Source organism: Mustela erminea, chromosome 6 (genome assembly GCF_009829155.1).
Source record: "Mustela erminea isolate mMusErm1 chromosome 6, mMusErm1.Pri, whole genome shotgun sequence".
Lineage (NCBI taxonomy): Eukaryota > Metazoa > Chordata > Mammalia > Carnivora > Mustelidae > Mustela > Mustela erminea.
The window spans coordinates 52,810,907-52,822,984 of record NC_045619.1 but is presented as its reverse complement, the minus strand read 5'-3'; the positions used below and the strand labels follow the sequence as shown (position 1 = coordinate 52,822,984).

Genomic DNA, 12,078 nt, shown 5'->3' with positions numbered 1-12,078 from the left:
AAGGAACTAATTAGTACTCTCAACATTTAACAATTGGGGGTGCCTGGTTGGCTCAGTTGGTTAAGGGTCTGCCTTCAGCGCAGGTCATAATCTCAGGGCCCTGGGATTGAGCCCCACTTCTGGCTTCTAGCTCAGTGGGGAGTCTGCTTCTCTGCTTCTCCCAACTGCTTGTGCATATCTCAAATGAATAAATAAAAATATTTTTAAAAATTAACACTTGTTTGAATGAAACATTAAAGAGTACTGCCAGCTTTGAATATCAATTACCCCAATATTTATATAGGGAGAGTTTGATATAGAGAGTGGACCCCACTGGGTGCCGTTTTTCCCATTAGTGCATTATGTTGCCTGCTTTTTCTATTAAAATATAATAGATTATAATAATGGAATATATAACACATTTCTAGAAGTAGATGAGTGTCTTAAAACATTATATGTTTAACTGATTTTTCTATCCTGATATTTTAATTTGTGCATCATTCAGAAAAGGATCTCTACATAATAATATGAGGAAGAGTTTATTATTTCCTTCATGAAGACATCACAAAAAAGTAATGCAAGTAACTCAGCTAACAATTGAAGGGAATTTCTTTATATACTCAATGAATTCACAAGTATTTATGATAAAACTGTTTTAATGACACATTATAATTATGTTATTAATTACTAGTTTGTTCTTCGTAAAGATGTACAGAAAATCCTTGACCCTATTAGTTAAAAGAACCAGGTCTGTTCACAGTCTGTCTAAATTCAACCTTTTCCATTGCTTACTCATATTCTTTTCTTATACTATTCTGCAGTTTTAACATCAAGGTGCAAACTATTAATTTCAGAACTACTTCTGAGTCTGTTTTAAATTCAGAATTCAGAATTCAGATTTTAAATGACAAAGCCTTCAAATATTTCATTACTAAAAGGTTACTTTCCTTCTAATATTCTCTGCAAAAAAAAAAATTCTGCCATAACTTCTCTTTCTATTTTTGTGATGTTTCAATCTATTCTTAACTATTGTTAACTATTCTTAACTATTGTTAAGTTATTGTTAACACCAGACATGGCAATACAAGGATTTAAATTACCCTCCTGTTAGAGAAAAACTTATTTCCTTTAGGGGTATAAGTTAAAACATGATCCCTTTAATGGGACAAAAATGTGAATGCCATGATACTGCCTTGGTCATTAACCAAGGGCAGGGGGAGGGGAAACAGGAGAGTTGTTAAATGAGCTTAGTTTCAGATCTGCAACTTGAGAAAGCTTTGGAGATCCGTTTCACAACAACGTGAATATACTTAACACTACTGAACTTTACACTTTAAAATGGTTAAGATGGTGAGTTTTATTTTATGTGTGTTTTTACCACAATAGAAAAGACATATATTTGGGGGGAAAAAGTGAGCTCTATGATTACATGTTACAAATTATAGCTCTGTATTTTAATTGAGAATCACCTCTGGCCTGTAGTCTAAATGAGATGGTTTCCATTCATCATATAGATTTATATATATCTTTACATATTTATATATATTTATATAAATTTATGTATGTATATATCATTATATATGACATATATAAGAAGTTCCTTATTCTATAATTTTTAACTAAGTCCAGCAGACTTTATAAAATATTTTGTACATATATACATATGTAGAATAACTTTGAGCTATTCTTACATAAGTTGGTTACTGTCTTAGTTAAGTGGAAAATCAGACACAGACTTGAGTGTAAGGAACTTTTACTTTTTCTACAAGTGAAGTTGTAAAGGAACACATTAGCCTATTAATCTCACCAAATAATTAGAATGACATTAAAGAGATCATGCCACTGAATATGTAGGTACAGTTCTAAACTGGGTTAAGATCTAGCAACAGCATTCTGACTCGTGACCATCTTGTCTCATTTTCTCCAGGTCCCCTCAAAAGGCAATTTTTCCTTACCCTTTCCTGTGGAGTTGGACATACCTGGACTGTTCATCTTTACCATTTTTCCAGATGGCAAAGTTATGGGAGATTCAGAGAGCTTTGAGATTGAAAATTGCTTAGCCAACAAGGTGAGGCTGAACACAAATAAATGGTACCATAGGTGTTGTCCATTTACCTCAGAGAAAACAGGTCCAGAAAATTAAATGAGTTGCCTAAGGGTTCTCAGCAAGTTAGTGGCAGAGCCAAATCTCCAGGCACCTAGCAGAGTACTTTTTCAATCATGCCAAATTGCTACCATATCGAACATAATTCAATCTTGTGTCCATGGTGCGTTACTCCACTAGTTCAATTGCTTGACGTATGTATGATGCTAAGACTCAGAAGTTCCAAAAACCTGAAGGACAAATACAAATATCTCGAATAGCCTTGTAACAGATCAGAGGTAAAGACAGGCCTCTAAAAGTCAAACAAGCTATTTACCCCTTACCAGTACAAGTATCACTTGTGCTTGGAGGATAAGACTGAGCTTCTGAATAAACCTTTTCAACATTGAAGGGCAGAAGAGAAAAGAGGTTCCCGGCTTGACACATCGGCAGTCCTAGAAAGCTAAGGTAAAGATGACTCGGGACAGGTGGGTGATTGCAGGATTGCAAAGGTAGAAGTCCTGCTGGCTGACTTTTCCTTCTATTCTCACAGGTGAACTTGAGCTTCCGCCCACCACAAAGTCTCCCGGCCTCACACGCCCACCTGAGAGTTTTAGCTTCTCCTCAGTCCCTGTGCGCCCTCCGTGGTGTAGACAAAAGTGTGCTGTTCGAAAGGCCCGAGGCTGAGTTGTCCCTGGATTCGGTGAGTTTCCGGAAGCCTTGCGGTCAGGAGGGGCGGTTGGAGGGGCGGCAGGCGACAGGAGGCAAGAGAAGCCCTTCTTGGGAGTAAAATATAAAAATAGTCACCATTGTCTAATTTTTTAGAGTTTCTTGAGCTTTCTCACATACATTTTCTCATGTAATCCTCCCTAGATCCCAGGGAGTAACAGACACATTTGAAGTTGTAGTAACAAAGAGAACGTTTGAGAGATTTGTGCAAGATTACCCAGAAGTAAATGACATAGCTGAGCTTCTGAAACTGCCCAGAAGCTTTGATCTCTTCCCTGAAACATAAGTTCTTTTTTCTCTAGAGAATCAAATCTAAATCTCAACTATTCATGCTTTACAATGATATGAATGAAAGCTATGTGTTTTATAATTAACCACTTATGTGATGGTCTTATTTTAAAAAGAATTTAAACAAGATGGGATCAGGAGGGAGACAAACCGTAAGAGAGTCTTGATCTCACAAGACAAACTGAGGGTTGCTGGCGGGTGAGGGGTTAGGGATAGGGTGGTTGGGTGATGGACATTGGGGAGGGTATGTGCTATGGTGAGTGCTGTGAAATGTGTAAGACTGATGATTCACTGACCTGTACCCCTGGGGCAAGTAATACATTAAATGTTAATAAAAATAATTTTTTTTAATTCTTAAAAATTTTTTAAAAATGAAAAAGAATTAAAAATGGGGCATCCAGGGGGCTCAGTCAGTTAAGCTCCTGCCTTTGGCTCAGATCATGATCCCAGAGTCCTGAAATAGAGCTCGAATCCTGCTCCTTGCTCAGCGGGGAGCCTGCTCTGACCCTCCCCCTGTTTGTGCTCTCTCTTGCTCTCTCTCTCTGTCAAATAAATCAACAAAATCTTAAAGAAATAAATAAAAAAGAGAAAAGAATTAATACGTTCCGAAAGTATTACATAATGTGGATCATATCTAAAAGAAAATCATTTTTGGTCAATGGAGTAAGTAAGCTTTTTATAGAATTGATATTTACAGGCAAAAGTCCTGTACCTTCCAGCCAATTTAACTATTTCTATCCTTAAAATTCTTGTGGTCTACGAAACTGAAAATGATTCACAAATTATCTTCAACTTAAGAAAAATGACCTACTACAGCTTTGTCAGCAATGATGAGTCACAAGCTAACTAAAATTTTCAGTCTCTTCTTTTTTTTTCTAGAATTATATTAATTCACAGTGATAATATTTGATGTATCGTGTTGATCTTTAATTTCATCATTACCATCATCTTGCAGGCACACTATGTACTGGGTCTGTTTTAGGAGCTGGGGAAATAGTGGTAAACAATCATAGCCCTTGTCCTCAGAGAGCTGTCATTTTAGAGGGACTATAATAAGAGATCACATATAGCTCAGAAAAATAAAAGATGAAAGATTAGCATTAGGAAAAAGTATTTTCAAACATGGGGTTTTTGAAGAAAAAACTATCAGAACGAAGGGAAATTTCAGAAACAATTTTTCTAACCTATTTAAAACCAGATTACTCATATTTTTAAAATATTCAGTACAATGCAGGAAAAATGGTATCTTATTAGAATTTGATCGTTGTCAAAAAGTAATCACTGGCAAATTCTATAACTTTCATAGGCTTATGCATCAGTATTTTAGCAGATCAACTGACCAACTTGCCTATTTGGGAGTTATTATTACTTATCAATATTGGAGGATAAAAATCAGTAATATTGAGGTTCCTTCTGGTTTTGTTCTAGCTTCTACTTCTCAAAATTCATTTATATGTCTTACATTTTCTTTAAATATTTGTTTATTCATTTTGAGAGAGAGAGAGCACACTCACACACAACAGGAAAGGCAGAGGGAGGAGAGAGAAAAATCTCAAGCAGACTCCCTGCTGAGCACAGAGCCCAACACGGGCCTCCATCTCACAATTCTGAGATCGTGACCTGAGCCAAATACAAGAGAAGGATGATTAACCAAGAGAAGGATGATTAACCAACCACACCACCCAGGCACCCCATATGTATTAAATTTTAAAACCTTAAGATAAATATATCAAGAATCACTATCCTGTTTCTAATTATCAAAATGAACATTCTTCAGAATAGAGGGTATAATCAAAATTTTTCTCAACCTTGTCTTTTATTGACAGGACAAAATATCTCCCTATAGCACAATAGTTTTTACATAAAAGACATATTTCTCTGACTAGAATTGTCTATTTGAATTAGAAGATGGCATGAGGAAGTTGACCTGAAAAGTAGAGAATTTTCTTCCTTGGTGCTTTCTTTGGAGGAATAGCTTACTTTTTTTAAAAGATTATTTATTTGAAAGAGAGAGACAGAGAGAGCAGGGGGAGGAGCAGAGGGAGAGAATTTCAAGTAGACTTAACACTGCGCATAGAACCTCACAGAGGGCTCAATCTCATGACCCTGAGGTCATGACCTAAGCTGAAATCAAGCCAGATGCTTAACCAACAGAGCCACCCAGGCATCCAAAGGAATGGCTTATTTTATATATATATATATACTCTGTATTTATGGTAGCCTGTTCTAAGTGGATTTTTAGCTTATGTTGATGGAATTCAGTCTACTTTTCAATATTTTTATGTCTATCCCATTTTATGTCATTATATAAATTATTAGTTGCTTCAGTTGCATTACACAGCTTTGTACATTATAGAGGTAAGAAAGGGTTATGAACATAACTGGATATTTGGGTTCTTAAAGTTGTGAAAATCTTTAAGTCACTTGCTTTCACCCAATATTCATTCACTCAGTATAGATGATGCATGCTCATTTATGTGACCATTTAGTTCTCCTACTCAAGAACAAAGTAAAAAATAAAGAAGTTTGGAGGGTGTTTATGTTTAGTCTTCTACTTATGTAGAACAATCTTTCCCAAACTTAGTGGTTTAAAACAATAAACAGTTATTATTGTATGCACTTTCTGTGGATTAAGAATCCCAAAGTGACTTATTTGAAGGCTCATGTCAGTCCACATGTCAACAGGTTAGCTAGTGCTTCAATCATCATATAATTGTCAGGAGGCCTTAATTCCTCACCACATTGGCTCTCCACAGGGCTGCCTGGGTGTCCCCACAACATAGCAGTTGATTTCCTCCAGAACAAGCAATCCAAGAGAAAAGCTAAAGTTGCAATATATTTTATGACCTGGCCTTGGAATTTATACACCGTCACTTCCACAAAATCCTATTAGCTATAGATGTCAACCCCATTCATTCCGGGAGAAACTACATAAGAGCATGAATACCAGGAAGTAGAGATGTTGGGGGGCAATTTTGGAGGCTGTCTTCATGGTCTACCCTTTGACTCCCAATGATTTATGATCCTCCCACAGGTAAAATACACTCACTTTCCTCCCAAATTCCTAGAAGTCTCATTTCCCAATAACAATAGCTCAAAGTTTGAATTTCATCATTTAAATTGGGTCCAGGTACAGATGATGTTTATTGGGTGTAGTTCCTCAACTGCAATTCCTCCAGATATGAAAGCCTTGAACTAAAGTATACTTAAGTTATTTACCTCCACGCATCCAGCATACAGTGGTGGAACTGGCATACTAACACTCCTGTTCAAAAGGGGGGAAAAAGTCACATGGGCATAATTGATCCATGGCAATTCTGAGATCCAGCCAAAGGTTTAAAGTCCTTTGATTAGGACTTGTCTTACTCCAGCTTAGGAAATAAATATCCAGGCCTCCTGGCTCCATTTTATGGATTCTTGGTTCTTTCATTTAAGTCATCCCTATTCAAAAAAAATAAAAAGTGGCCCTTATTTACAATTGTATAGACATTGTTCTATTGAATATAGATTATATATAATCATTTATGTACCTATGTGGTTCTTCTATCCAAGAACAAAGCCATATAGAAATGGAAGGTTAATAGATCGCAATAATTCTACCTAAATTTGTCAGGGTATTAAGTATTCACCAAACACAGAGACAATTTAGATCTCCTTCCTATATTTGGTCTAGTTATACCTATAGAGTGATATTTTCATTAATCCTTGGTAATTTTAGTTTTATTATTCCTTGGAAACATTTTCCCAGGTAGATTTTATATCACTAGGGCAACCAAAAAATAAAAACCCACTTAAAAATAACCGAACAAAAATTTTAACTTCTCTCTAACGTACCAACAACTTGAAAGTACTCAAGAAAGGATTAGTGATGGGGGCACCAGGAGGCGCACTCAGTTAAGCATCCAACTCTTGATTTTGCCTCAGGTCATGATCTCAATGTTGTGAGATCCAGCCCCACTTTGGGCTCTGCACTTAACATGGAGTCTGCTTGGGATTCTCTCTGCCTTTCCCTCTGCCTCTCCTGCAAACTTTCTCTCTCTCAAATAGATAAATCTTTTAAAAAAATAAAAGGAAAGAAAGAAAGGACTGATGATGATTATCATATTTCTCTCAGTTCCCTGGATATTTCAAAATAAAAACAGGTACAAGCACTGTCTTTGATCTCTCCACTGTTACAGATGTATAATCTGCTAACTGTGAAGGATCTTACTGATTTCCCTGAAAATCTGGACCAGCAGGAAGAAGAACAAACAAGTTGTAGCCATCCTTACATCCTTCATAAAGGAGCCATCTATATTCCCTTACCAAGTTATGATGAAGATGATATGTATAGCTTCCTAAAGGTAAAGTCCTTATTATTTATTAATGTATCAGCTTATGAAAGTTTTAATGTTGATAAAACTATATACATAGTTTAGAAATTGTTTAGCCTAACAGTTGGTAAGTCAGAGCCGGGGCTAGACCTAACTTCTGCCATTTCATTGAAAGATTTTTGTTATATTTAGTTTATTTGCATAAGGCCACAAGTAATAAAAATCTTAATAAGCCGTAAAGTCTATAATTCTTCCACTCTATTTATATTTATTGAGTTTATTTATCTCCATGAAATTAATATAACATTAAGATTATTGGGGTTACATAGGGATATTTCTTTTTAAAAAAAAAAGATTTTATTTATTTATTTGAGAGAGAATGAGTGAGAGAGAGCATGAGAGAGGAGAAGGTCAGAGGGAAAAGCAGACTCCCAAAGGAGCTGGGAGCCCAATGTGAGACTCGATCCTGGAAGTCCGGGATCATGACCTGAGCCCAAGACAGTCGCTCAACCAACTGAGCCACCCAGGTGCTCACATAGTGACATTTCTAAGGAAAATATATTTCATACATTCTAATCAAGTTTATAAATGTATTGAGTCACAATTTTTATAGGTTTGGGATTAAAGGTGTTCACCAACTCTAAAATCCAAAAACCACGGCCATATAACAAATATTGAGAACAAGAATCTTCACCGTTTTGAAGGTTATATCCTAATGGACACAGAAAGAATGTAAACAAAATTAGCAAGTATATTATATAGTCTATTAAAAGATGATAAAGGCTATGGGAAGAATTAAAAGAAAGAATGGAATATCAAGACTAAAGAGGTTGCAAGTTTCAATAAGATGGTCAGTGATTATCCTACCAGGAGAGTGAAATCTGAGCAAAGACTTGAAGGAAGACAAGAAAATAAGAAACTATCTGGAAGAAGAGTATTTCAGTCATAGAAAGCAACATGAATAATAGAAAATACCCGTGGAGTGCTTACTCTGTTTTGGAAGACCAATGAGAGGGAGATAGTAGATGGCTTTATTGAGACATAACTGACATGTAATATATGAGTTTTATATATATATATATATATAAGTTTTGGGGTGTCTGGGTGGCTTAGCGGGTTAAAGCCTCTGCCTTCAGCTCTGGTCATGATCCCAGGGTCCTGGGATCAAGCCCCACAACAGGCTTTCTGCTCAGCAGGCAGCCTGCTTCCCCCACTCCCCACCTGCCTCTGTGCCTACTTGTGATCTCTGCCTGGCAAATAAATAAATAAAATCTTTAAAAAAAAATATATATATATATATGTTTAATACAATGCTTTTATTTTTTAGAGGGGTGGGGCAGAGGAAGAGGAAGAGAGGGAATCTCAAGCAGACTGGCCATTGTACATAGAGCCCCACATAGACTAAATCTCATGACCCTGAGATCACAGCCTGAGCCAAAGCCAAGAGTCAAACACTTAACCACTGATCCACCTACACATCCTATGATGAACTTACATATATTGCAAAATTATTATCACCACAGTATTAACTAAAATTTCCATGGCCTTGTAATTTCCATTTCTTTAAGTTTTTATTTTAATTCCAGTTAGTTAACATACAGTGTTTTGTTAGTTTCAGATGTAGAATTTAGTGATTTCTTTACTTCTATACATCATCTGGTGCTCATCACAAGTCCCTTCCTTGTAACCCATTAGTTTTTTTCTCTAGAGTTAAGAGTCTGTTTCTTGGTTTGTCTGTCTGTCTGTTATTTTTTTCCCTTTTCTTGTTTATTTTGCTCCTTAAATTCCCACATATGAGTGAAATCATCTGGTATTTATCTTTCTCTGACTGCCTTAGGAATTTTATTCATCCATTTTAAAAAAATGGAATCTTGCCATTTGCAACAACATGGATGGAGCTAGAGAGTGTAGTGCTAAGTGAAATGAGTCAATCCCTTTCTTTTTTATGGTTATCACCACTTTTCAAATGGGAAAGCTGAACCTGGAAAGACTAAGTAACTCAAGCCATTAAGATGCTACAGCCAGTTTAAATATGGAGTGGGGATGGATTCAAATCTGGCTGACTCCAAGATCCATGTTTTTTAAACTCTACACTATTCTGTCTCTCAAAGACTCTAAGCTGAAAGCTTGTCTGGAACATTCTAAAAGTAAGGGAACCATTGTGGTCAGAATGAAGTGAATCAAGGGAGAGTGAGATCAATGGAATAACCGAGGCCAAATTGTATAGGGCCTTATAGGTCACTGTAAGAACTTAACTTTTTACTCTGCATGAGATGGAAAGATGTTTCAGAAGGGATGGGTAAAATGATCTAATATGTTCCTTATAAGATCACCTAAATACTACATTTAGAAGAAAATTAAGTTTTGAGTTTTTATACTTTTTTGCTTGAAAGTAGCAAAGGTCAAAAATGAATACAAGTATTACAAAGCTAGACTGAGTGACCCTTTAACAGCAATGAACAGCATGTCCAGGAGAAAGTATTTTGTGATCAGCAGTGAAATAAAATATAGGAGAATGTGTCCAGGAATCAACACATTTTGACTAAATCAGATGGGAAAATGAAGCAAAATAATAATACTAATAATAATAATATTTTGTCTTAAGAAATTAATCTAAAGGCATTTCAGTAGCGTTTATGAGTTGTGACATAAAAGAAGAATAAAATGTTAATGTAAACACTGTGGAAGGATCAGTAGAGAGTTAAGTTGACCTTGAGAATGAGACAATAAGGAAAATACAGTCTTCATCCAATAAATGGAGTTAAAATAACACATTAAGCCATTCTTCATTAACTGCAATAGCTGGAGAAGTTGAAGGGTCTTTGACATCTGGAGCAGGAAAGAGAAAATAGTTTATTTAGATGCACCATCCATTTAGATAAACTTGAGTACTAATAATCAGTTTCCGTTATTCAACCTAAGAGTAAAGGCAGAGATAATAGAGCAACATCAGTGAGAAACCAATGGCAGAGATAGAGATGGCTACCACTTAGAAGGACATGAAGGAAAAAAGATGTATGATATTTATTTAAAGAAATTATGATTGATGCTTTTTACAATTGAGAGATATTGAGGAGAAATATCTGGTAATGTTTTTCCTTATAAATGTTCTTTCACAAAGGCAATTCTGAAATATCAGATGGAGTACTTGGATGGAGAGCCTCACTCAAATTCAATTAAGCATGATTTCTAACAAAAAAGAACCAGAAAGTCTTCATGTTTAGTTCTCTACCCTCTCACTTAGTAAATAATTTCTGTCTCTATCATAGAGCTGTACCAAATGTAAATGTCTCTTTAGCATCTTGAATTTTTCATTTCTCCTCCCCAAGAATAAAGAGAATAAAATCTAATGTTCTAGCCTTGTTATCAAGAGAACAATGGGTTCCCAAGTTTCAATATAGTGCAAAGAGTTGATATTATTAAATTCTGTTCACCCCATTGGTAATTCAAACTGACATATGTTGCCTAAAGAGAGTTTGGCATTTCCTGCTCAATTCTTTTCGTAGAAGAAACAATACTCTGTGATATTGGGAAGTCACTATTTCTCCCACAAACCATAAATGCATCTCCAAGTTATCTTGTCCTATTATCCTGTTATCCACTATGTCTCCACTCAATATAGAATTATGGTATCTCCAGGAAACATGGCATTTCTATCTTCAACAAAGACTCTTTTCTGCTTAAAGAATAAGGGCTCAACAAGTTATTTCCAAAGTTCTACAACTCTTGGGAGACAATCTGAGCAGGAATACTAAAAATTTGCTCTTCTGAAATAAGTTATTCAGAGAAAGACAATTATCATATGATCTCTCTGATATGAGGAATTTGAGAGCCAAGGTGGGGGGTGTGGAGAGTAGGGAAGGAAAAAATGAAACAAGATGGGATTGGGAGGGAGACAAACCATAAGAGACTCTTAATCTCATAAAAAAATAATTGAGGGTTGCTAGGGGGTGGGAGGGCTAGGGAGAGGGTGGTTGGTTATGGACATTAGTGGGGGGGTATGTGCTATGGTGAGTGCTGTGAAATGTGTAAGTCTGATGATTCACAGACCTGTACCCCTGGGACAAATAATACATTATATGTTAATAAAAATAATTTTTAAAAAAGAGAAGAGAAAAATAGATCTGATTCTCCCCTCTGTTAGTTGACACACATATTAATAGAAACAAAGCAAACAGCATTGTGAGGTTATTTTTTTCACTAACAGCAAGGAATTTATTCATTTTAATGTAAGAGTATGTAAAATGGAAGTTTGCATTTGAATTACAGTGTCAATAAACAGAATCACTATTAAAAAAATTTGCTTTTCTGAATCTCACACTGGCACCATGAAATGAATGGATGCTTTTTCTTCAATTAGATTATAATTTTCCCTTATTTTTATAGCAGGTTTAGCAGCAGGTCCATATATTCCTCAGTTTCACTCATATAATATCATGTCCGCAAATAATATGCAAAATCCAGAGCCAATCTCTGAAACAGTACAGGCTTATTTCCCTGAGACCTGGATCTGGGATTTGGTAGTGGTGGGGTAAGTACCTTCATTCTCCTCCATTTGCTGTGGGTGAGGGAATGTGGGTCCTTCCACATTTTCAACTCTAAGAATAATCTTTCTGAAAAGCTCTAAATAATCATCTTAACCTCTCATCCTTTCAGGATGGGCCTTAAAAAGTGCTTTTATTATTT

The 12,078-nt window shown here is 35.9% G+C and overlaps 1 pseudogene; it reads left to right on the top strand.

The window, feature by feature from the left end:
* LOC116593477 overlaps window positions 1-12,078 on the top strand; it is a 54,623-nt pseudogene that overhangs the window by 21,028 nt on the left and 21,517 nt on the right.